Source organism: Nannospalax galili, unplaced genomic scaffold (assembly GCF_000622305.1).
Source record: "Nannospalax galili isolate Female #2095 unplaced genomic scaffold, S.galili_v1.0 scaffold213, whole genome shotgun sequence".
NCBI lineage: Eukaryota > Metazoa > Chordata > Mammalia > Rodentia > Spalacidae > Nannospalax > Nannospalax galili.
In genome coordinates, this window is record NW_008335195.1 from 4,912,799 (window position 1) to 4,937,757 (window position 24,959).

The following is a 24,959-nucleotide window of genomic DNA, read 5'->3' on the forward strand; positions in this document are numbered from 1 at the left end:
AGAGGTCTGGAATCAAAGTACATGTTAGATACAGGAGGGATAAATGGGTTACTATTGACTCGTAAAACAAAGTATGTGAAAATGTGAGACTCTAAGACTAAACTGGATGTCAACAAATCTAATTTACATTTGTGTGTGTGTGTGTGTGTGTGTGTGTGTGTGTGTTTGTGTTCTACTGGGAATTGAGCTTACAACCTTATACATACCAACTAAGTGCCCTGCCACTGATGTATATTCCCCAGACCTCTCTTATATAGCTCAGGCTTGCCTTGACCATGCAATCCTTCTACATCACCGTTCTAAGTAACTGGAATTACCAGAGTATGCCACATGCTCTGTTTGACTCTTTAATTTCAGTGCCCAATCTTAAGTGAAAGTCTCTTGCAGAAAATATACCTAAGGAGCTTGCCAACCTTCATATTTTGATAATCCATGCATAGATGTAAAAGTGCCTATTACTAGGCATGATTATCAACAGCAAAATGCACTGTTTTTGCAGTTATATAATATACATTCTATATGTTGTCTGGAGACTTTTGCCTTCCTATTAAATATTTCAAACTTGAGTGGTAGAAACTTCCATGGGAATCTATACACCCATTTAACGATTGTAGACCTTAACAGGAATAGAATATTGTCCTCTTCACTGCTTGTTATAAAATACTATCCCAGTCATTTCAAAGTTAGGTAGAGTAGTGCACAGCTGCATCCCCAGCACTTGGCAGAAGGATCAGGAGCTTGCTGTCAGCCTGAGCTACATGGCAAGATCCCATCTCAAAACATAAAAAGCTAGGATGTGATTTAGTAGTAATATTTTTGTCCAAGCTGCATAAGGTCCTGGGTTCAAACCCCAGTATTGGAAGAAAGGAAATGACAAACTTTTTATAAATACTTAGGTAGAAACAATTCACAGTACCGTTGGAAAAGGACTGGGTTTGCTAATGTGAGTGCCACTCAGGAGCAGTGTATCTCAGATACTAATGCAATGTCTGGCTCATAATAAATGTCCTCAGACTTGTTTACTGGGTGAGAAAAGACTGGAAAACTTTGTTGTCTGAATGTCCTTAACAGAGACTAGTCTCTAGATTGTCCTAGGATGTCTTCTTTGTATGTTTGACCCTGTTGTGAATGTCCTTAACAGAGACTAGTCTCTAGATTGTCCTAGGATGTCTTCTTTGTACGTTTGACCCTGTTGTGAATGTCCTTAACAGAGACTAGTCTCTAGATTGTCCTAGGATGTCTTCTTTGTATGTTTGACCCTGTTGTGAATGTCCTTAACAGAGACTAGTCTCTAGATTGTCCTAGGATGTCTTCTTTGTATGTTTGACCCTGTTGTGAATGTCCTTAACAGAGACTAGTCTCTAGATTGTCCTAGGATGTCTTCTTTGTACGTTTGACCCTGTTGTGACTGTGGTAAAACAACAACAGATACTGATGAGATCACCCACCTTGGTGGTTTGCAGCAGAATGCCTGTCACCTTTTTCCTTTCAGAGGAAAGCTGCTTTTCCTCAGATAGCAGCTTTACCACCTCATGTGGTGCATCTTACCTCTGCATTCCCTGCCATGATAGAGCTCACACCGTGTGCTTCTCTGGTGGAAACCAGCGATGCAGATAAACACAGAGTAGAAAGAAATGAACGGGTAGAGTATGGAACACACTGGGGCAGACTGTGGGAAAAAGTACAGAGAGCCAGATGCCCTGCACATAGTTCATCAACCGTAGGGGGATGAAACGATCTCTCTGAGTCACCCCTCAACTTGTGTCTTGGTAGTTACTTCCTATTGCTGTGATAAGCACCACGACCAAAATCAACCTGGGGAGGAGAGGGTTTAATATCAGCTTACAGTAGGGTCATTCATCAAGGGAAGCCAAGGCACGAACTTGACAGGAAGCTGGAGGCAGAAACTGAAGCACAGACCATGGAGAAACACTGCTAACTATCCCACTCCTCTGCTCTGGCCTGTGCTCAGCCTATTTATATAACCCAGGACCACCTGTCCAGGGGTGGCAACACCCACAGGGGCTGGGCCCTCCCACATCACTCAGCAATCAAGAAAATACCTCACAGAGTTGACCACAGGCCAATCCAATGAAGAGAATTCCTCAGCTGAGCTTCCCTCTACTCAGGTGTGTCAAGTTGACTACTGAAGCGATTCAACACACTGAGGTTAATTGGCAGCACGGGGATAACCAACAGCATCTTTGGTTCTAAGCAGATGGCTCTAGGTGAGGGCTAGCTTAGGAGTGGTGACATGGCTCATTGCTCATGGATCTGATTCTGCTTTTTAGCAGGTGTTTAACCTTTCAGAAACCAAGTCTGAGACTTGATACTTTGTTGTAAAATACGATTAATAATCCCATTATATTACTTTCATACAATTGTGAGGTTCAATTTAGGAGGAAAACGATATATGTAAAATGTGAGATGTTGATAGCAACGTTTCCCATTTACATTTTATTTTCATGAATAACAATTTCAGCAGGCCAGGAGTGATGGTGACACCTTTAATCCCAGCACTCAGGAGACAGAAGCAAGTGGACCTCTGTGAGTTTGAGGCCAGTCAGGTCTACATAATGAACTCTTGTTCAAAAACAGACAAAAGTCAGCAATATTCTACATTTAGCTTGTGGGCAAAGCGAGTTTTTGATTTGGGATTGTACTTTAGGTGCAGTTTAAATATTTTATTTTTACTGTACATTGAGTAGACTCCTTGTGCCTGCATACTAAGTAGATTCCATGTGCATGTATACTTGCTTTTAGGTAGAAAAATCCAAAAAGCAAGTGGTGTCTTTTCCTAATCCCAAAGATAGAGTATGTCTTGATTGAAGACAGAGCCTCTTGGATTTAGGGTCATCTGGTTATTATTATAATCAAAATTCACTTATTTAAGGGAAAAAACACATAACTTCTGCTGATTTCAAAACCCTATGTTTTTCTTTTGAAAATGGAAAGTGGCTAATAAGCTGTGTTGAGGAAATATGACTTTGTGCGCTTTGGAGTACCTGTAGTGAAGAGCCCCAAGGTGAGAGGAGAATTAAGCTAACAATAGAAAATTTTGCTTTCATAGCTGTTCCTAGACAGATATTGAATCTGAGCATTGTTTCAGTCAATAGTTTTTTATGAAGAGAGTAGCACTTCCCTTCATGGGGGAATGTTCCAGAATAAAGGGAATTCATTTGCATTATTTCACTTTCAGTGATGGGGATAAATGTCACCAGGTGACTTGATGGGGTGTTCAGAAACTTTTCAAGTACCTTAAAGTTTGGCTATCTTCTCACAAGACGTGTCTTATCACAATAGAACTTTTTGTGTTATAAAATTTAAGTGCCGCAACCTTTGAAGAGGAAAAGTACGCTAGACACTTTGGTTTGGGCCCATCAAGATTTCAAAGCTCCAAAGAGTTCTGTGTTTGGCAAGCAGCCTTCTTCCCCAGGGACAGGCCTGTTTTCTTGGTGGCAATTAGCAAGGGTTCCACACCTGAATTTGGAGGGAGGTCTGAGGTGAGAGAAAACTCATTTGAGAGGTTTCACACAAAGACCCCTCTCAGGCATGATAGAAACACCTTTGCACTCTGTATTCTGGTCTTTCTTAAACTCCCTGCTAAGGTGGCAAGGCCCTTTGCTTAGGTCTTAAACACAGGACCCTCCCAGCCTTTGCAACAGCAGACTCTGAATGTCTGGCTGCCTCATTTAATTTGTGGTGTCAGGAGAAACAGTCCCCAGTGAAGACATGAACATCAAGCTATTATTTACCAGTGATGCTGGCTCAGCGCCTAATCTTCAGGTGTTTCCAAAAACTATTTTGTAAAGAAAGATTTTCCTTGTTTAGATCTCATAAAAAATCTTCAAGCCTGACAGATGCTTTGTTTTCACGGCTGGTCCTGGCTGGATTTGTAAAGCATGACATCTCAGGTGAGGCCTCTCTGTCTGGCTCCAAGGACTTGGTGCCCTTAAATGGTGGGCATGTGGGACGCTCCCCAGTGGGGCAGCTGTGTGAGACGTTGTGAGACATTTGTAAGTAAAGAATGCATTAGACAATGCATAAATGCCACAAATACTATGCTATTCTTGTTGATTAAGTAAGATAATTTAGTTGTCTTTTTTTTTCTTTTTTAATAAGGTATGCTGGATAGCTTTAGAGTCAACTTGACACACCTGGGTTGAGGGAGCCTCAATTGGGGAATTGTCTCTATTGGACTGGCCTGTGGCCATGTCTGAGGGGCATCTTCTTGATGAGTGATGTGGGAGGCCCCAGCCCACTATGGGTGGTGCCACCCCTGGGTAGGTGGGCCTGTGTTGCATAAGAAAGCAGGCTGAGCAGGGGTCAGGGGAGCAAGCCAGTAAGCAGCGTTCCTCCATGGCCTGTGCTCCAGTTCCTGCCTCCAAGTTCCTGCCCTGAGTTCCTACCTTGGGCTCCTGGATGAAATGTGACCTGGGATATGTAACTTAAATAAACCCTTTCCTCCCCAAGTTGGTAGTGGTCAGAGTGTTTTGTCACAGCAATGGAGAAACAAGAATGAATTTTGCAGACATACTAAGCATAGGAGCTTATTTAAGGAGGTATAAAGTGGGAGAAGGTGTCACTTATTTTTCTGGTTTAAATAGAATGGTCAGTTTGGAAGAGAGGGTCTGAGGAGGAAAAATATTGTATAGCATTTGAATTTGTAAGCTCCATGATCATAGGATGCTATCAGTCAAGTAATTATAAGTTGTTTTGTCTTTTAGTCTATGCATCAAATGAAACTGTATGTCTTTCCTAGTGCTTTCTATACATCAGGGCAGAATGATTTGGTCACTACTGCTCCTGCTAGAAGGAGAAAGACAGACATAGTAAATGATATAACTATATATGATTTTATATAATTATGTGTTGTAGAGTCAGGAATGCAGCTCAGTGGTAAACACTTGCTTAGCATGCACAAGGCTCCAAGATTAATCCCCAACACTGGCAAAGAAATTTAAAAGCACTACATTTATACTCCGTGATAGGTATTATACTATGTGTCAAAGATACGTGAATGTAGAAAATAGGTCTGTCCTCAAAGAACATGCATGATGGAGAAGGAGCCCTAAAAGGAGGGATGGGTCTGGCTTTCTAAGGAAGAGGATGGTCACTCTTTTGTTGCTTAAAGGACTCGTGAGAATTCAATCCACATTTCAGAGGGATGCGGAGGGGTGGACTGGCAGGACTGGGGGGTCTGCCAGTAGCTTCCTCTGGGTACATCTATGCTGTGTGGGATGAACTAAGTGCTTGAGGCTCACACAGGGAAGCATACCTCATAGTGTGCAGGGCTATTTGAGTAGCACTGTTCCCCTGAAGAAATGATATTAAGCAGGTAGTGCAGCCCTTTATTCCACAGATGCTGACGCTGCATTTTCTGTTCCAGGCACAGTTCTCAGAACTTTATAAATGCTAATGTTAATTCATCTCATCTCCATAGCAACCAGTTAGAGCAGATTGTGACTTTATTCTTATTTAACTTGAGAGAAAGGGGAGGCACAGGGAGGTTTAAGAACCCTCAGAAGGACACACATCTGGCTGATGATGGAACCTGGATTCAACCCAGGCTCTGGATTCCATGTTCTTAAATAGTCAAGGCTTGTTCTATGTGGCAAATTCAAGGCTACAGGTAGGAAAAACAGTGGAGATGGGCGTGCAAGAGTCAGAAAAGATATGAATTAGATAAGAGGAAAGGAGGGACCCAAGGATATATCAGGAGACAAGTTGATGGACATTATCATATTGACTGTGGAGAGGAGGGCTACGGGTCTCAGGTTAGACTCTGGAGCACAAGAGCAGAACATACCCAGGTGGGCTGAGAAGGGAAGAGACTGGTTAGTTGGAATCTTGAGGCAGCTGTGGAATCTGCAGGTGCTCTTGCACAGAGAAAGAGTTATATATATTTGGAATTCAGAGGTAGGGCTGGAGCCTGGCACTTAGTTTGGAGGTCATCTCGAAGCTCTGGTCATCTGTGTGAGTACCAGGGAAGCAGGTCCCTGTGGGTTTGGTCTGGTTTACAAACAGACTTTTGATTTGCCTCGTTTGACATAAAACTGAGAACAGAGAGATTGGACATGACCTCTGGAAGGACCAGCAGCCAAGACACCTTAAGAGTAGAACTGCAGGGAGCTGGAGAGATGGCTCAGTGGTTTAGAGCACTGACTATGCTTGCAGAGGACCTGGGTTTGGCTTCCAGCACCTACAGGACAGATAACAACTGTCCATAACTCTAGTTGCAGGTATCTGATCCCCTCTTCTGGCCTCTGCAGGCATTGCACACATGAGCGCACTTACATACATGCAGGCAAAACACTCATACACATAAACTAAAATAAATGAGTAAATAAAATTTTCGAAAAAGTAGAACTAGAAGAAACACAAAGGAAAAAATGGGCAAAATCCCATTTGCCTGTCAGTCAGTAGTGAGTTGAAGTGTCCTGTGCACCTAATTAAAGGTTGAGGACCTCAGAGGGAAATACTTATAAAATGCCAGGGTAGCACCTGTCTGTGAATATAGAGAGAAGCAGTCTGGGGAACAAGGGGGCTTTGAAGTGGAGAGTGAGCAGGGAGGAGGTCATGGGGTTCAGGGAGAATGTGCCTAAGGTATATTATATAAGTGTGTGAAAGTAACCTCACACAGCCCTCTGGGATAATAATGTATAAAAACCACTTTGAAAAGTATGTTTGCATATTGAACATTTTGGCATAGAGAAAGAATATCCAGCTTCTCAGAACTAAAGTGCTTAGATTCTCCTGGAGGACCCAGGTCACATATGTTTCAGCTTTCTTAGAGGATGCTTCACTCTGAGCTCCTGCAGTTGGGTTTGTAGGACAGAGTGGTTTATGGTGTCAGGTTGTTTGAGTTCCTGAAGACTGTTTTTCTCACAGAGGGTTGGGAGATGTGGTTTCCTAATTTACCCACTGTGTATAAGTCACCTCAGAATATGAAAGCTTCTCTGTGGCCATGGAAAAGCAATTTCTGGAGTGGGTCCCCGTTTATGTTCCCTTTGGGAAGACTCCTGAGTGAGAGTTAGTTCTGAAGCTGGAGGTGAGGATTATGCCATAGCAGAGAGGGATCACAGGGAGTCTTATTGGGAGTTTACCTCACTGATACTGAAATTAAGAATGATATAGGAAGAAGCCATTTCTAATTAGAAAATGTTTAACAGGCATTTGGTTAGCCGTATGAAGTTTAGGGTTAAATATTTTTTGAGCTTTCCTTTCAGTTCTTGATTCCTCATATACAGTGTCTAATAAATAAGCAAGTAGTTTTAAACTATGTTTATTTGTTATTTCTATGTGTGTATGGGTCTGTATATGTGTACATGCACATACTGCAACACTCATGTCGAGGTCCAGAAGGCAACTTTTAGGAGTCACTTCCTTCCTTCTACGATGTGGATCTTGGAGCTCGAACTCGGGCCATCAGGCTTGGCAGCAAGTGCCTTTACCCACTGAACCATCTCGATGGTCCAGAGCTATGTATTATTTTAAGTACTTGCTCTAAGGCAAGTTATACTGAATTTAGAGCTTTGTTTTCTCCTACACACTACTTTAACATGAGTAGAATTTTAAAAGGGAAATGTGCATTTGAAGATTTCAAGTATAGTGAATTTGATTACAAACATATTTGAGACAGATTGTCTCTACTGTAGTTAAAGTCCTGTCATCTGGCATTGCACCTTTTGGAATGTTTTATTATCTGTTTTTGAGTACAGCTCTTCATTTTAGCAAAACATTCCAACAGTTCTGAGAAAGGAAATAGAATTTCTATGAGAGAGATGTATGCAAAAGGAGAATGTGAATGCTCCTTCTAGATACATTTCTGTTGTGATAATAATACTCTGACCAGCTGGGCATTGTGGTGCATGCCTTTAATTCCAGCACTCGCAAGGCAGAGGCAGGCAGATCTCTGTGAGATGATATCCAACCTGGTCTACATAGTGAGTTCCTGTTCAGCTGGGGATACAGGGGAACCCTGTTTCCAAAAGATCAAGAAAAAAAATCTCTGACCAAAGGCAATTTAGGGGAGAAAGGGATTTGTTTCAGACTACAGGTCACAGTCCATCACTGAGGGAAGTCTGGGCAGGAAGTCAAGCTAGACCTTGAAGCAGAAGTCATGGAGTGGAGGAATACTGCTTGCTGGCTTGCTTAGGCTCCAGGCTCAGCTAATTTTCTTATACGGCCTGGACCCACCTGCCCAGGGAGTGATGCTGATCACAGTGGACTGGACCTCCCTATATAGTTTAACAATCAAGATAATCCCTGGAGACACGCCCATAGGGAAATCCCTCAATCGAGACTCCCTTCTCAGGTGACTCTAGGTTGTGACAAGTTGACAGTTAAATCTAACTGGCAGGATGCTCATGTTGACACGCAAGAAGAGTGGACATCACTAGTGGGTGCTATTTCTCACCATTCTGTGGGTGGCCTGCCTCTACTGCTTTTGCTCTGGTCATGGTGGCCTGGGCTATCTTCCTATGGTCAAGAACACTGGATTTGATGCACCTGCCAGACAACTAGCCTGAGATGGAACATACAAGATGGCCTTTCACAACTGCCTGGGGCCTTGAAGCTGACTACTGGCTGGTCATTGGTTGCCCTTCAGCTTTTTATATGTCCTGTCTCCCTGCAGGGCCACTTTCGTCTTCAGAAGCGGGTGGACTCGCTTGCCTCATGACAGCTGAGGTATAGAGAGCAGGAGCAGATGCTGCTCTACTCCCTGAGTCCCCCAGCCTTTGCATCCCGTCCACCATGGCAAATCACAGGACCAGCTCGGATTCAAAACGAGAAGACATTTTTATCCTCCTTGGACAAAAGGCATTGTTAGTGACTATCTGGAGATAATCAACCACATCATTAAAATAGTTTCTGGGGAGAAGGCCCTTTTCTAGGGCATTCTGTGTTAAATACATGATGCTGATGCTGAAGAAGAGCCACACTGGTCTCGGGAAAGGACCCTAAGTAGTGTTTTCTGGACTTTACATCTCCCCCTCTGTACTCAAATGCTGTATCTGTTACCTCATTGGACTGTTCTTTTCGGTTGTGAACCTGAGCCTTTAAGGACTGTGCCCGCTCTCCAGCCCATTCTCATAGGACTATTCTAATGCACTGAGTTTTCAGTATTGTACTCCAGCCTTATTATCTGGCAGTTTTTAAAGGGCAGATAGCCACTAGAGTCAGTGATAGAGAGGCAGCTGTGCGCCCTGCTGAGCAGCTCCTTCACTCCTGCAGGTCAGTGATAAGATTTTTCTTTCTGTTTCCTTTTGGAGATAGAGAATGTGAGAACCTTGAAGTTCTGATCCTCCTGCCTAAACCACCTGAGCACTGGCATTACAGGTGTGTACTACCACACCTGGTTTATGTGGTGCTGGGGATGAAACCTAGGGCCTTGGGTATGCTAGGCAAGCACTGTACTAGCTTAGTTACAGACCCAGTCCCAAGGGATGAGATCTTTAGAATAAATAGATTATTTGTGTGTGTGTGTGTGTGTGTGTGTGTGTGTGTGTGTGTGTGTTGAATACATGCTAGGGCTTGTGTGGAGATCAAAGGGCAAATTGAAGGAGTCAGTGATCTCCTTCCACCATGTGCATTCCAGGGATCCAACTCAAGTTATCATGCTTAGAGGCAAGCTCCTTTACCCACTGAGCCATCTCACCAGCCCTTGTGAGTTCTTTATACACTGTGGACGTTAATCTTTTGTCAAATGAAAGATTAGCAAATATCTTTCTGCTTCATGCACAGTGTGTTTATTCAATTGCTTCTTTGCTGTGCAGTTGAGCTTTAATTTGATGTAATTCTATCTATTTTCACTTTTGCTTCCAGAACTTTTGGGCTCAGAAATATTTCCCCTAGGTTTTCTTCTAGTACTTTCAGAGTTTCAGATCATGTTTTTAAGTCTTGCAACCATTTTCAAGCTGATCTTTATAACTGGTGAAGGTTGAGGGTCAGGTTTCATTCTTCTGCATGGACATCCAGCTTCCTCAGCACTGTAACTGAGGAGGCTGTCCTGTCTCCATCCCTTCCCCATCCTCTCTCCATCCCTTCCCCATCCTCTCTTCATCCCTTCCCCATCATCTCTCCATTATTTCTCCATCCCCTCCCCATTGTCTTTCCATCCCCTCCAATCCTCTGTCCATCCCCTCCCTACCCCCTTCCCATTCCTCGTCCATCCCCTCCTTACCCCCACTCCATCCTTTCTCATCCCCTCCCCATTCTCTGTCTATCCCCTCTTCATCCCCTCTCCATCCTTTGTCAAATCCCTCTCGCCATCCATTCCTCATCCCCCCTGCATCGTCTCTCCATCCTTTTCTCACTGTGCATTTACTTTGCTGTGAATCATCTGTTTGCAGATGCACTGACTATTTCTAAGCTATCTGTTGTGTTCTATGAGTCCGTCTGTGTACCATGTTGCATTGGTAACTATAGATCTACAGAGCCTCCTGAAACCAGATGTTGTGGTACCTTCTTCTGTGTTCCTTTTAGTCATACTTGCTTTTGCTTTCAGGATCTTTGTGCTTCCCTGATGAATTTTAGGGCTGTGCTTTCCAGGTGCCCTGAATCTATGTACTGCTTTGGTAATATGGGCATTTTAACATTTTTTTCCCAATGCATGAATGTAGGTCTTCCATTTTTTGAATCTTTACCAATTTCTTTCATCAGTGTTTGCAAATTTTCACTGTGTGGACATTTCACTTCCTCAGTTAACTTTTTCCTATTTAATTTTTGTAGTAGTTGTGAATGGAGTTGCTTTTATGATTTATTCCTTGAAACACTTGATATTTGTTTAGAAATGTCATTGTTTCCTACATTAATTTTAATATAATTTTTCTGAATTTACTTATTAATTCTAGAAGACTATGGCCAGAGATTTTAGGTCTTTCTATATGTAGAATTATCCGCAGAGAAGGATAATTTGGCATTCTTTCTTCTTATTCATATGCCTTTATTTCCTGTGTCCAATTGCTCTGGATAAAGTGTCTAGAACTACCACAACTCAAAATGATGTAAGTCACAGTGGTGTTGTTTAGCTTGGAGGAAACACTTTCAGCATTTTTCCATTTGATGTCAAGTTGGCTGCCATATGTAGCCTTAATTACCTTCTATGTATAATTTGAGTTTATTTTAATTTAAAAAATATTTAGTTTTTATTTTATGTGTATGAATGCTCTGCCTGCCTGTATGTATGTGTGTCACATGCATGTAATGTGCTCAGAGAGCAGAAGTGGGGGTTAGATCCCTGGAACTGAAGTTACAGGCAGTTGTGAGCCACCATGTGAGTGCTGGGAAAGTAACTAGGGATCTCTGTAAGAGCAGCCAGTGTGCTTACTAGCTGAGCATTTCTCCAGCCCCACAGTTTACTTTTCAATCATGAATAAAAGTTGAATTTTATCAAGTGCCTTTTCTGCATCTATGGAGATGGTCATAAGATGTTTGCCCTTCATTGTGTTTGTGTGGTGTAGTGTATGCCCTGAGTCTGCTTCCTGGGGCACTTCAGTTGATAAGTTTCCTGTGCATGTGCCAACCCATTTGATTGGCTTGTGGTTCGTTAAGGAATTGTCCGTTTATAAGGGATGTTGGGAAAGATTCTTCTCAGATGTTCCAAAACCTGAGCGGGAGAGGACCTCCCAAACTCATTCTTTGAGACTGCCGTTGCCCTTATTCCAAATCCACGTGTGGGTAGAGCAAGCAGAGAAGCCTCTTCTGACCCCGCCCCCGCCCCATCACGGAGACTGAAGCAGTGTGAAGGACCAATAGAAATCAGGATGTTTTAAATTTTTCTTATTTTTGTTTTGTATTTATTTAGTTAGTTTTATTTAATTTTTCTTAGTTTTGAGAATTTCATATATGAGTATTGTCTTTGCACTATTTCCATCCCTCCCAATTCCCCACCAACTCCTCCCATGCCCCCCACTCCCTCTCAATTTCTTGTCTTCTTTAATATTATATAATAATAACTGAGTTCATTTAGTGGTGGTTGTGTATACCATTTGGGATTAGCTAACCTTTCATGGAGCTGTTTCCTGGAAAAAAATGATTCTCTCTCCCTAAACATCCATTGATTATAACTCTTCATCTTGAGGTAGGACCCCGTAATATCCCACGCCATCCACCTTGATATGTCAGCTGGTTTTGTCCTTTTACAGGTCTTGTTAGACTACCACACTGTGGAGCTTTCACTGCTGCAACTTCCCTATCATGTCTAACGAGCAGCAGGTGTCTTGTCCCTCTGGTTCTTACATCCTTTCTGTTCCCTTTTCTGTGCTGTTCCCTGAGCCTTAGGTGTAGAGGTTGCTTTGTAGATGTGTCACTTAAGATTGGGCACCTCAGAGTCACTTGTTCTCTGCATTTGACCAGTTGTGGAACTTTTGTGATAGTTTCCATGTACTGCAAAAAAAGAAGCTTCTTTGATGACCGGTGTTTCACTAAATTTTCCCCTTCCCACTGTCTGTCTGATCCGCCCTCACACACTCAGGGTTTCATGGTCTGACATGGATCGACAAACTGGCATAACACAGTTCTATTTGAATTTTACATAGTTTATATGACATGTAGGAGGGAGTGACGTACAAAGAAACGGCTTCTCCCAACCCATGTGCCATTCAAGCCCTGCTCTTGGGTTTCTATCAGGATAGATATTCAGGTCTAAGGATTTGGAGCTGAGATCCGGAAATGAGAGAGATTACATATCACTTGTTTTCTGGATACTGTGTTACTTCACCCAGTATAACAGTTTCTAGGTCCACTCCAAGGAGTGGCTCATAGGGTAGGTCTATTTTTAGTTTTTAAGGGTTCTCCACACTGACTTCCACAGTGGCTATGCCAGTTTACAATCCCATCAGCAATGAATGAGTATTCCCCTCTCCCATATCATTGCCTGCATCTGTCAAACTAAAAAAGCTTCTGTACAGCTAAGGCAACAGTCGTTTGAGTGAAGAGGAAGCCCACAGAGTGGGAGAGAATTTTTACACGCTATATATCTGATAGAGGATTAATTTCCAGACTATTCAAAGAACTCAAAAAACAAAGAATCAAGAAAACATATGACCCAATAAAAAATGGGCTACAGATCTGAACAGTTATCAAAAGAAGAAAAGGGACTAAGACCTTAAAAAGTGTTCACATCTTTAACAATTAAGGAAGTACAAATTAAAACTACGTTAAGATTTCATCTTCTCTCAGTCAGAATGACTAATATCATGAAAATAGTTTTTAAAAATCAAACTCTCAGCTAGACAAACAATAACAAGAAAATTTCCAAAAATATAATTAGCGATTTAAAAGGTTGCAGTGAAGATTCTAGTTTGCTTATGAAGCAAATAGAGGGTCCAGCCTTTTATATTTTCTCTCGGTTTTTCCAGATGTGAGAGTAAAACTTGGTATTGACTCTCTAGTCAGGGACTCTGTCGCATCAGTGAATGATCTGTACATACCTGAGTTCCAGAGTCTCTGTTGTAATGTATGCTTGCACTGTACACACCTCCAGACTTCCAGGTACATAATAAGACCTGATGATTGGAGAGGATGTGTTACTAAACTCTATATCCCAAGGAGAAGGCTGTATTTCTTGTTACCAGCATCTACTTGAAGCAAAGCATGCTGGAGTGCATGAAGACATTTGAATGATGTGTGTCAAATGATCTGACAAACACTGAGGAAGGAAACTCATCTATGAGCCTTCTACTCAGGACCATTCTCTGTTTCCTTAGGATGCCCTATCTTACATCTCTCCATATCTAATTCCATCTTTCCATGGCACAGTTTAAAATCCAAGTTTTAGCAGGATATAGTGGCCCAAGCCTTTAATTCCAGCAGGTAATCTCTGTGAGTTCAAGGCCAACCTGGTCTATATAACAAGTTCTAGGTCAGCTGGGGCTACAGAGAGACCTTTTGCAAAGCAACCAATCAAACAAAAATAGTAAAAAAATAAATAAAGTCCAAGTCATTTACAGAATTTATTGAATTTTTCTCTTTACTTGAAGTAGCCATTTTCCTTTCTTGAAACAGCACAGCCCCCATCATGCATTGACCACTTTATACCTCTCATTTGAGATATCTGTCTGTGTACAAGCCATTTTTATTTCTTTAACATTATCACCACTGTCCCTGACAGTTTCTTGAATGCACTGAAAGTTCGTGCTGGGTGTCTCCAGCAGGAAATTATGTCTGAATATGGTGGTTGTGGCTTTCGTCAGGGAGTTTCCCACGATGACAGTGACAGAGCATCTGGGTTAGAACATCATTCTTTGGGTTTCATTCCATGGAAGCAGATGGACAGAAGAATATCTAGAACTCAAACTCTTATGCTATTTCCCAATGATTTTTATCTCAGAAATGTTATTATGACACATCTTTTTTGAAAGGAGCAGACAATGTGTTTTGAATAAAAAGTGAGCTATTGTTTTAACTTTGTCAGGCACTGGAGGCCCACAGAAATGTATCAGTTCACAGCGTTTATATTTTGAGAGCCCTTAAACGAAAAAAGGAACGGCTGCTGAAATGATTCTGGAGAAATATGTGAGTATTATCCAGGTGAGCAAGTGACTTTCAGGGATTGGCAAGGAGTAGAACAAAGATACAGAGCTGATATTGAACATGACCTGGACAGATCTGAGGTGAAGTATAGGCTGGAGAAAGATGAACCATGAATCAGGAGGTGAGCTCACAGGCTTAGACGTACTGTCCTTAGAGTCTGGGATTTGTTTTTTGTGCAGAAAAGGTGATTAAAGATGCTTCATTCACAACCATTTCTTGTGATGGGTAATGTTCTAGGTGTTAGAGATTTGGCATTTGGCAAGACACAGTGAGGGGACCTTCAAGGGACCCTGACTGTAGTGAGGGGGCCTGGGGAATGCAGAGGAACTTACAGCATGATCAACATTTCATGGTTGTCTATGGTAGGAAACTTAGTCCTTAACTGGAGTTTCCAATAGCATAGATTGCTGACTATGGTTCTGTTTGGAGGAGGCCCAAAGGCTTTCAAAGCAACACCTTATTTGGGTCAAATAATTCCACGTAGCTGACACTTGACTATTTTTTTTCAAATTCTAGGCCACTTCCTTCTTGTAACATCCATTTGGGAATTACTCAAAGTGATTGAGAAACCCACTAGAAGTTTCACTTAGGTTTCTGCTGTGTTCATTGTTTTAAGGCAGAAAGAAGAAAGAAAGCTGTTCATTAATGTCATTGGCATAGACCAGTTTCTCAAGATTTGCTAATTGTGATCTGGAGAGATCTTTTTCCTTATTTCTCAGCTGAACCCTGTATACCATTGGTGCTTAGTCTGTGCAGCAATCATCTGGTTATCTACCCCAAGCTTACAGGCCATCATGATTTCCTCACTCTGAGCTGAATCCTAAGCAGAGAGCTTGCAACATCAGGGACTTCTTCATTTATAACTTTTCCATATTAGCATATATTTATTGTACAAAATAATGGGTCTCATTATGACATCTTTATACATTTGCATCATGTATGTTTTTCCTGTTCATATACTCCTGCCTTGGGTCTCATTGTGACACATTTGTATCATGTATTTTGATCACAGTCACATAGTCCCTCATACAGACTTTTTTGAACGCATCTTCTGAGGCCACAAGTGCAGCAAAAATACAGATTCCTGAAGCTCTGCTCCAGGCATATTGAATAAGATTTTATTCAGAGGGCTTGGGAATTGGCATTTAAATTCAATTCTCCAAAGATTCTTATGTACTCCAAAGTCTGAGACCTGTTTGATAAAAGACTCAACATAAGATTGGTTGTTGAATCCACATTCAAGAACTTAATTCTTTTGGGGTGGGTAAAAGTATAATGAATTTAAGTTTAACTAACATGATATTTGACCTTAAAAATCTCCACTATCTATTTTTGTTCTTTTCATATTTTTGGAGCTGCTATTCTCAATGTCAGAAGCACAAGCAGGAAGCAGATAGAAATGTCAATACACAGAAATTTGTCTAGGGGAACATCAGTGGTGCTCTAACCTCAGTACATTATTTCAGAACACATTGGGGAAAAGAATTGCACATTACTCCAGGAAGACAGCTCAAAGTCATTGCTATGGCAACTCCTAAAACATAAAAGATAGAGAAAGGCTGAATGGTTAAAAACAAACAAACAACCCCCGCCCCCAGCCATTGGGAAACTTCATGGGAGCTGTTTATATTTGTCAATTGTTTAATCTTTACAAATAAATAGGCACTTCTATTTTCACGTTATAGACTGAAAATTGAGCCTTGGAAATGTCAAATGATTTTCCCAGAGGTCTTTAGGATTTTATTTCCTGTTTGTTAAATAGATTGTCATTTCCTCCCTTTCTATTCTTTCCTTTATTCCAAAAAGTATTGGCAGGGCTGGGGAGATGGCCCAGTTGGTAAATGTATGTGCTTACGTCCTGAGTGCGAGGACCTGAACTTGGATCTCCAGTAGCAGTGTAAACAGCCAAGTGTGGCCTGTAATCCCAGTGCAGGGCAGACAGAGACAGAAGGACCCCAGCTCTGGGGAGCAGGAGTACAGCCAGGCAGATCCCTGGAGCTCACCAGCCAGCCAAGCCTGGCCTACTCAGCAAGCTCCAGGCCACTGAGAGACTCTGCCCAAAAAGTAAGGTGGAGAGTGTTTAAGGAAGGCCCCTGGCTTTGACGTCTAACCTCCATGCATAAAAATACCGTATCACCTGCAACAAAACCCGAAGCTAATAAAGGTTTTTCCCCTCTACAGAGGCAAACAGGAATGTTTTTGATGTTTACTTGATATTTAGTAACTAATTGAATGCTAGTGTTTCGAAGTATAAGCCTTCATTATTTTGTAGTGGTTTTTCACCTCTAACAAGGAAAAACAAAGTTGAGGTATCAAAGATGTTAACTGACACTCCACAGATTTTTAAAGATTTTTTCATGTATGTGTATGTGCCATGTCTATGTGAGTTTATGCTGCCTATGTCCAATACCCATGAAGGCCAGAGGAGGGCATGGATCCTCTGGAACTGGAGTTACGGTTATAAGCTGCCCAACATGGATACTAGGAACCAAACTTGAATCCTATTGAAGAATAAGAAGCTCTCTTAACCACTGAGCCATCTCTCCCGTTCCCACCCCACAGATTTTAAAATTTCTTTTGGATTGTTCCCAGTATATCCATGTCCTGTCCATGCATCTGCAAAGTGAGATTATCAGAACTCCTGTATGACAGGAGAGCAGTGAAGGAAGGCAGATGAGTTCAGGACTCAGGGGTAGACACAGAGTAGGAGCAGTGGTGCATATTGCGTTTTCTCTCTGCTGGGAGAGCAGCTCTGGGTTTCACACAAGGCTGCAGCACTCTGCTGTGCTTAAGATGAGCTTGTGTTCACAGAAGATTTCAGGAAACCAACTAAGGAAAGGTAAGTGCATTCCTTAGTAATTTTATTTCCAAAAGTCTTAGGGTCTATATCAAAAACTTTGTAAAGTATGTTACACAAGAAGTTTAATATATTAATCTGGTGGGAAAAGCCCTGGAGTATGACTGTCTGGGAAACCAGGGCAGATGTTGCCTTTTCTCTGACGATATTTTCTGAACTGTAAACTGAGAGATTAGTAGACTACATGACTTCTCAGATTCCCTTTGCTGTGGTGGTGCACACCTTTAATCCCAGCACTTGGGAGGCAGAGGCAGGTGGATCTTTGTGAGTTCAAGGCCAGCCTGGTCTACATAGTGAGTTCCAGGACAGCTGGGGCTACAAGGAGACCCTGTCTGAAAAAGACAAAAAAAAAAAAAAGATTTTTGCTTTTTTGTTTTTTAAATTATGTGTATGTGTGTGGCCATGTCATTGGTTGATGTTTATTTATTTGTTTGAGGTGGGGTTTCTCTGTGTAGTCCCAGCCCTGCTGGAACTTACTCTGTAGACTAGTCTGGCCTCAAACTCACAGAAACCTGCATGCCTCTGGCCCCGTGGTACAGGGATTTGAGGTGTACACCACCACACCTCACTCTGTCTGTGTATTGGGCATGTGTCTGTGAGTGCAGGTACCCACAGAGGACAGAAGAGGGTGCTGGACCCCTGAAACTGATGTTACAGTCAGTTGTGAGTTGCCCAATTTAGGTGATAGGAACTGAACTGGAGTTCCCTACAAGGGCAGTACATGTTCTTAACTACCCAGCCATCTCTCCAGCCCTTCAGTGTTCTTTTATGATCATTTATATATGTCTGTGAGATGTGCAAAATATCCAACTTTTCTCAATCCTGATCCAACTCAGTAACCCTACAGGAGTAGACAACTTAGCAGGAGAATAGCAGTAGGTCAGCATACATTGAAGATCCTGACTCAGTTTTATTCTTTACACTGACTGGGCATCTATCTGATCTGGAAGAGCTTTCTATGATATTTGAAGCATTAATGGGTAACCAAGCCATTGCTGAGTATCCACCACGTGGGTTGAGTTGGGTTTGCCTGATGGGTCTAGTTATCTCCGTTATAGAATGATTAAAAGCTGTTAATTATAATACTGTTGTGACCCCTCTCACTCTCGAAAGTGTCCTGATTTGAATGACAAATCATACATTCCCCTTATTCCATTAAAACTTTTAAAAAGTGTGCAACAGCCTTTTAATCTCACAGATAAGGAAATGGTCGCTGGCTGTCACTGGCTAAACACTCAGCTTCAAGTAGCAAGTGGTAGAGCCAGGATGAAAACTCCATTTTATTTGATGTCAAACTCATGGTTTTTATTTTATTTCACATTCTTATTTGTTTTGGGCCTGCATATGTGTGGGTATGTACATGCCAGGGCGGGTGTATGGAGGACAGAGGAAAACTTGCAGGAGGTGGTTCTCTCCTTCCACCTGTTGATCCTGAGTATGAAGCTCAGATCATGAAGAATGATGACAAGTGCCTTTAGCAGTTCAGCCATCTCATCAACCACAGACTCATGTCAGTGTTGTTCAGTGCCCACGGAGGTGAGAAAAAGGCGCCAGATTCCCTGGAACTGGAGTTATGGACTGTTGTTAGTCACCATGTGGGTGCTGGGAATCAAACCTAGCTTCTCTGCAAGAGTAGTCAGTTCTCTTAACTGCAGAGCTATCTCTCCAGCTCCCCGAAACTTATGTTCTTAATGGACATTCTCCATGGACTTCTTTCCCTAGCAAGTGCTATTGAAAAATGACTTATTTAAGAAATGTATATGACATTCTTTTACTTTTTAAATATTTTATTTATTATTTTTATGTTATGTATGAGGGTATGCCTACATGTGTGTAAGTGCACCCATGTCATGCAATGCACTCAGAGGTCAGAAGAAGGCATCGGATTCTCTGGGACTTATAGGCGGTTGTTAGCTGCCATGTGGATGCTGGGAACGAAACCCTGGTCTTTTGCAAGAACAGCCAGTGCTTCTAACTGCTGAGCCATCTCTCCAGCCCCACATTCTTACTTTTAAGTGCAAATAACCTCCAATCCTAGGACACTGTTCTTATGCTAACTGGAATCCATCTTATTGCAAGATGAAATGATTCCCTTGGCTCTGTCCCAGGCTAGCTAGAGACCAGCTGGTCACAAGGATTTGTCTTTTTTCAAGATGGATTTATACCTTAAGCTACTGCAAATAGGAAACTTTGAGGACCAATACAAAGACTGGAGGTTGCATGGGGCAGTGTGCTGCTTTGGCTTATGTGGCTCCTATCGGAGGGTGTGAGGTTTGAGAAATGTGGAAGCTTGTCTGTGGAAGGAGCTGATGATCTTACAGTAAATGGCGCAGTAGATCACTCCTTCAGTAGCCACTGTTCTGGGAAGACAATAGGATTCTGTCCTAAAGAATAGAGGTTCTGGGGCTGGAGAAATACCTCGTGGTTAAGAGTGCTTCTTGCAGAGGACCCACGTTTAGGTCTCAGCACCCTGGTCTGATAGCTCACAGCCACCCAGTTCCAAGGGATCCAAAGCTTTCTTCTTGCCTCTGTAAGCACTGCACTCACATGTACATATACACACATACACAACAAAAACATCCTTAAAAAGTACAGGTTCTGAAGGCCCTGGACACATGGTCTAGAGCAGTTTGGTCAAGGGGACTATTAAGAAATAGATGTAGCCTTGCTGGTTGAGACAGTGATGTTTCTTGTTACAATGACATCTCTCCTACACAGAAGAGAGGGTAGACTAGATGTCTGCATCTCTTGATTTTCTTATTCAATGTCATGTAGACATAAGCTAGACCTTGAGCTCAGAATTTCTAACCCTCCCACTCCTCAATATTGTCAGATTTTGTCAAAAATTTGAGTACCAAATTTGGCTAGACCAGTGGTTTCCAAATCTGGATGCCTATTTGAAAGACCTTGGAATCTTAAAAATAACCTATTCCTGCTTGGCTGCCAGCCTGGACTTTCTTATTTAACTTGCCTGGCCTGTCATCTGGGCTTTAGGAATATTCGTATAAATTCCAGTGAATAACCAGGTTAGGAATATATAGTGTTGGCATTTGGTAGGCGTGAGAAGGTCAAGGCAAAGTGGTGTCCTTTAAAAGTGCCAATGAAGGGCTGGGGAGATGGCTTAATGGTTAAGAATGCTTGTAGCTTAATCCTGAGGACCTGTGTTCAGGTCTAAGCATCCATGTCAGGTGACTCATACATATCTATAACTCCAGCTCCAAGGGATCTGATGCCCTCTTCTTGTTCCCTTGGGGACCTGCACACATATATGCACATATATTGCCCCCCCGACACACACATAAATAATATAAATCTTTAAAAAATGACAGTGAAATCAAGGATGTAAAGTTCATCTTTTTATTCAAAATGCTTCTTCTAATCATGTAGTTGTTAAAATTTTTTTAAAAGTCCAGGATGAATAAGAAGAAAAAAATATATATTGAAAAACATTTAAATACCAGGAACCATAATATTCCTACTATTCAGGAAACATAAAAGTTGCCGACTTTTATAGTTTGAGTGTCTAATCTTAGAAGAGACCATAGCAAAATGAAAATAAGGTTTACAGAGTACCCTGCATTTCTCTGAAGAGCAAAACTTGAAATGGTTGCCTCCTCTGTGTTCAAACATTAAGTACAATAGTGGATGTGAGCAGCCAGATTGCCACTGAATTTGTACCTCACAGCAGTTGTTCATGGGCAATTCTGGGTTCTATTTATATCCTGCTTCAGTCTTAGATGTGATGAGATGATGTTAAGATGTGCTTTGAGATTTTTTTCATATGCGGTTAAATGACCACAGATCATATTTTCCACAGACATGGAGAAGTAGAGGGCCTCTAGTAGCTTGATGCTGAGCAGGCCCTCCTGACTCCCCAGAAGACTGAGAATTGTGGTTTTCCTGTAAGCTTGTGTTGAGTGAGCAGGAAGTTAGGCTTTGCTGGAAGGCTGCAGCTGCATGCTGTTCCAGGTGTCTCCCCTCAGGAGTACCCCCAAAGTTAAAGCACATTAGCACTGAGTCTTTGCTTCCATCTGCCTCAACCCCAAGGAATCTTTAGACCTGGGGTTATTTCTGGAATAGCAATATTGGTATGTCACCCGAAAGTATTACAAGACAAGAAAAAAATAAAGATTCTCTTCTGGGGATTTGGATAAAGTCTGAATCAGTTTGCTTTAAAAGTGATACATTATAAATTGGGTACAGTTGCTGTGCGGCAGCAACCAGAGGCAGTGACTCAGGCAGAATGGCTATTTGGATGTAGTCCGCATGTCTATTGGCATTTGTCATTACCCATGCCACCATGTTAGATATTAATTTTGCCAGAGAAGGCATAGTTGAATGGAATTTGCAGAGATAGCAGGGCTTTCTGATCCCTGCTAAACTGCCTGGAAGTCATGTAGGGTTCATCATTCATGTCACTGCACTTTTCTCCCTGTTTCTACATCCCCTGGAAATGGAGTCAGAACAGAAGGCAGAGCTCCTTGTGAGCAGAGTGCAGGCACTGTGTGTAGCTGGACACAAGCAGACATACACCATGGGCACAAGGTAGCTAGGTGAGGCTATGTGGCTCTGAGCCTGAGTGGCTGAGCCACCAGCAGCACAGCCCCCTGTCCTTTAGCTCTTTCACTTTTCTTATTCAGCCTTTCCTACCCAAACTTATTTTTTTGTTTTAGGGACATGGTCTTACCATATATCTCTGGCTGGCCTGAAACTTGCTATATAGACCAAGCTGGCCTTTAACTCACAGCGATCTACCTGCCTTGCTAGGATTAAAGGTATGCACCACCATGCCTGGCCTCCTACTGTACTTGAAAGAGCCTAGGTTTCTTATATTCATGGGTTAGGGGAAGAGAGACTGCTATATGGCTATGGGTTACACACATTCCATCTCGTTTGACTAAACCCATCAGAAACTGTTCACACCTCTACCTGTCTGCATTCCCACTTCAAGCCTCCAGTGTGTGCCATGCCTAAATCTACAATGGTTCCATGTATTTACTCAATGTTTACTTTGGCAAAAATCTGAATGACTCCATGTATTATCTGACTTGATTAGACTGTGGGCTTCTTGAATCAGAGACAGTGCTTTTCTTTGAACTGTAACTGCTTAGCACACATTTTCACATAATGATGGGCATAATTAAAAATTTATTTAAAAAGTTAATGCCTGATATTTGACAAGAAAGTAAATATTGAGTGACCAAAAGAAATGAACCTGCCCATGTTCAAAGTTAGTTTGCACAAGGCACACTGTCACAGTTAGTTTCATTTATCAACTTGATACACCCAACACAAGGGAACCTCAACTGAGGGACTTCCTCCATCAGATTGGCCTGTGATCATGTCTATAGGGATATTTTCTTGATTGCTAATTGATGTAGGAGGATACGGTCCACTGTGGGTGATGCCAGCCCTAGGCAGGTCGGCCTGGGTTGTATAAGAAAGATAGGTGGTGAACCATCTCTCTAGCCCCACTCAGCTAAGAGCACATGCTATTCTTGCTGAGGGCACAGGTTTGGTTCCCAGTACCCACACAGTGGCTAACACTCATTTTTAACTCTACTTCCAAGGGATCCTATGCCTTCTTCTGGCTTCTGTGGGCACTGCACACATGTGATCTTACTTATATACATGCAGACAAAACACTCTTATACATAAAATAAAAATAAATCTTAAAATATTTTTTTAAAAGAAAGGTAACTAAGCAAGCTAAGAGAAGAAAGTCAGTAAGCAGTGTTCCTCCATGTTCTCTGCTTCAGTTCCTGCCTCCCAGTTCCTGCCTTGGCTTTCTTTAATAATGGACTATAACTTGTCAGTCATATACACCTTTCCTTAAGTTGCTTTTAGTCAGTTTGTTTTATCACAGCAGCAGAAAGCAAACTAGAAAACACACCCAATTGTAAATAGGCCAACCTGAGGGTCCAACCCCAGAGTTCCAACTTAGGCCCAGGATTCTTTCTGCTATCATAATCGCCTTTGATGATGAACATGGAACCTCACATTAGGGCACCATACATGTTCACAACTTGCTATGGAGAGAGCTAGCTAAGATTTGGCTTTTTGACTCTAGGATTCAAATGCAATATTTGGGTTTGATTTGCCTGTGGCAGAGCTAAAAATGTAGATAGTTACCAAAGCAGCCTTAGGGAAGATCAGGAAGATTATGCCTCAAACTTCTGGTTTGTGTTTGAGAGAGGAAATTCTCAGTGTCAAACTTAAGAGAGAAATGTTTATGAATAACTACAAAAGATGTGGATACACATATATTTTGCAAAGTTATCATAAATAAGTTACAAGATTCCAGTCATATATTGGAAGACTATACTGCAACCACATTACCTGTTGTGTTCATAGTTTATGTAAACATAGCCAAATACACAAATACACATGGCTGGAGAGGCCTTAGAGGTCTTAGAGAAAACCCCAAACTGTCACATCCCTAGACTAATGTGATTTCTTACTATGTGCAAAATATGTATCCTTATATTTATAGACATATATCCCAGTCACCACTCATCAAAGAAGCTCATTTTATACCAGTCACAGACTATTACCAAGTATCACAACTGGTCACACCCTGACATTGTCTATGAATTAGTTAGTCCTAAGTGACACATTTACAATGCAACCTCTACACCTAAGGCTAATGGAACATAGAACAGGGATAAAGAAGAGGACACTAAGGAATCTCTTAGTTCTCAATAATGAAGCTCCTCATGCAGTGGAGGGCCAGGAACACAAAAGGTCACAAACGGTCAAAGCATAGAGATCAAGAGTCTGCTTAATGCTGGTCCTTGGACAGGACTCCTTTATTAAACCCAAGGATCAAGGACCATTGCAGAAGAGGGGATGGAAAAACTGTAAGAGCCAGGGAGGAGGTGCAGGACCATTTCAAAACAGAGTCCTACAAGCTCCTGGGAACCTGCTCATATAATTCTATGGCAATGGTGTCAGCATACACAAGTCCCATGCAAACTCAGACAAACAAAAACCCAGCATAGAACTGGGAAAATGAACAGCGGACCCCAATCTTATCTGAAGAAATATTGGCATCTGATTGCCACTAAGTGAAGAAGAGCTGACTTTCCTAAAACAAGGGACTCTAGATAAGCTGACTAGACCTCATTGGATGGACTTTCACTGGGGAACATCTGGGGACACTGACTTGACACAGTGAACCTTAACAGGAATGACAGAGTATATGGGCTCCAGTGGGAGGGCTATTGGAGGGTGCAGGTGGGGACGGGGGTATAAAGATGATTAAGAATGTTTGAGATGTTCTGTATGAAATACACAAAAATTCAATAAAAGCAAATTTAAAATAGATTAAAGGTCAGTGCTGAAGGTTAATAGGACCGAGAAATTATAATGCTGGTTATACTGCTTAGAGCTGAGCAGGCTGGAACATCTGGATGTTTAACTCATGGTTTTACTTATGATATTTTGGTGAGTGTAAGAAGAGCTATGGATCATACAGAGGGATGTATGCAAATGTATTTGTAGTCACAAAAGTGCTCCATTGTTAGTATCCTTAAATTCAAAGCATTTTCAGATATATGTATGA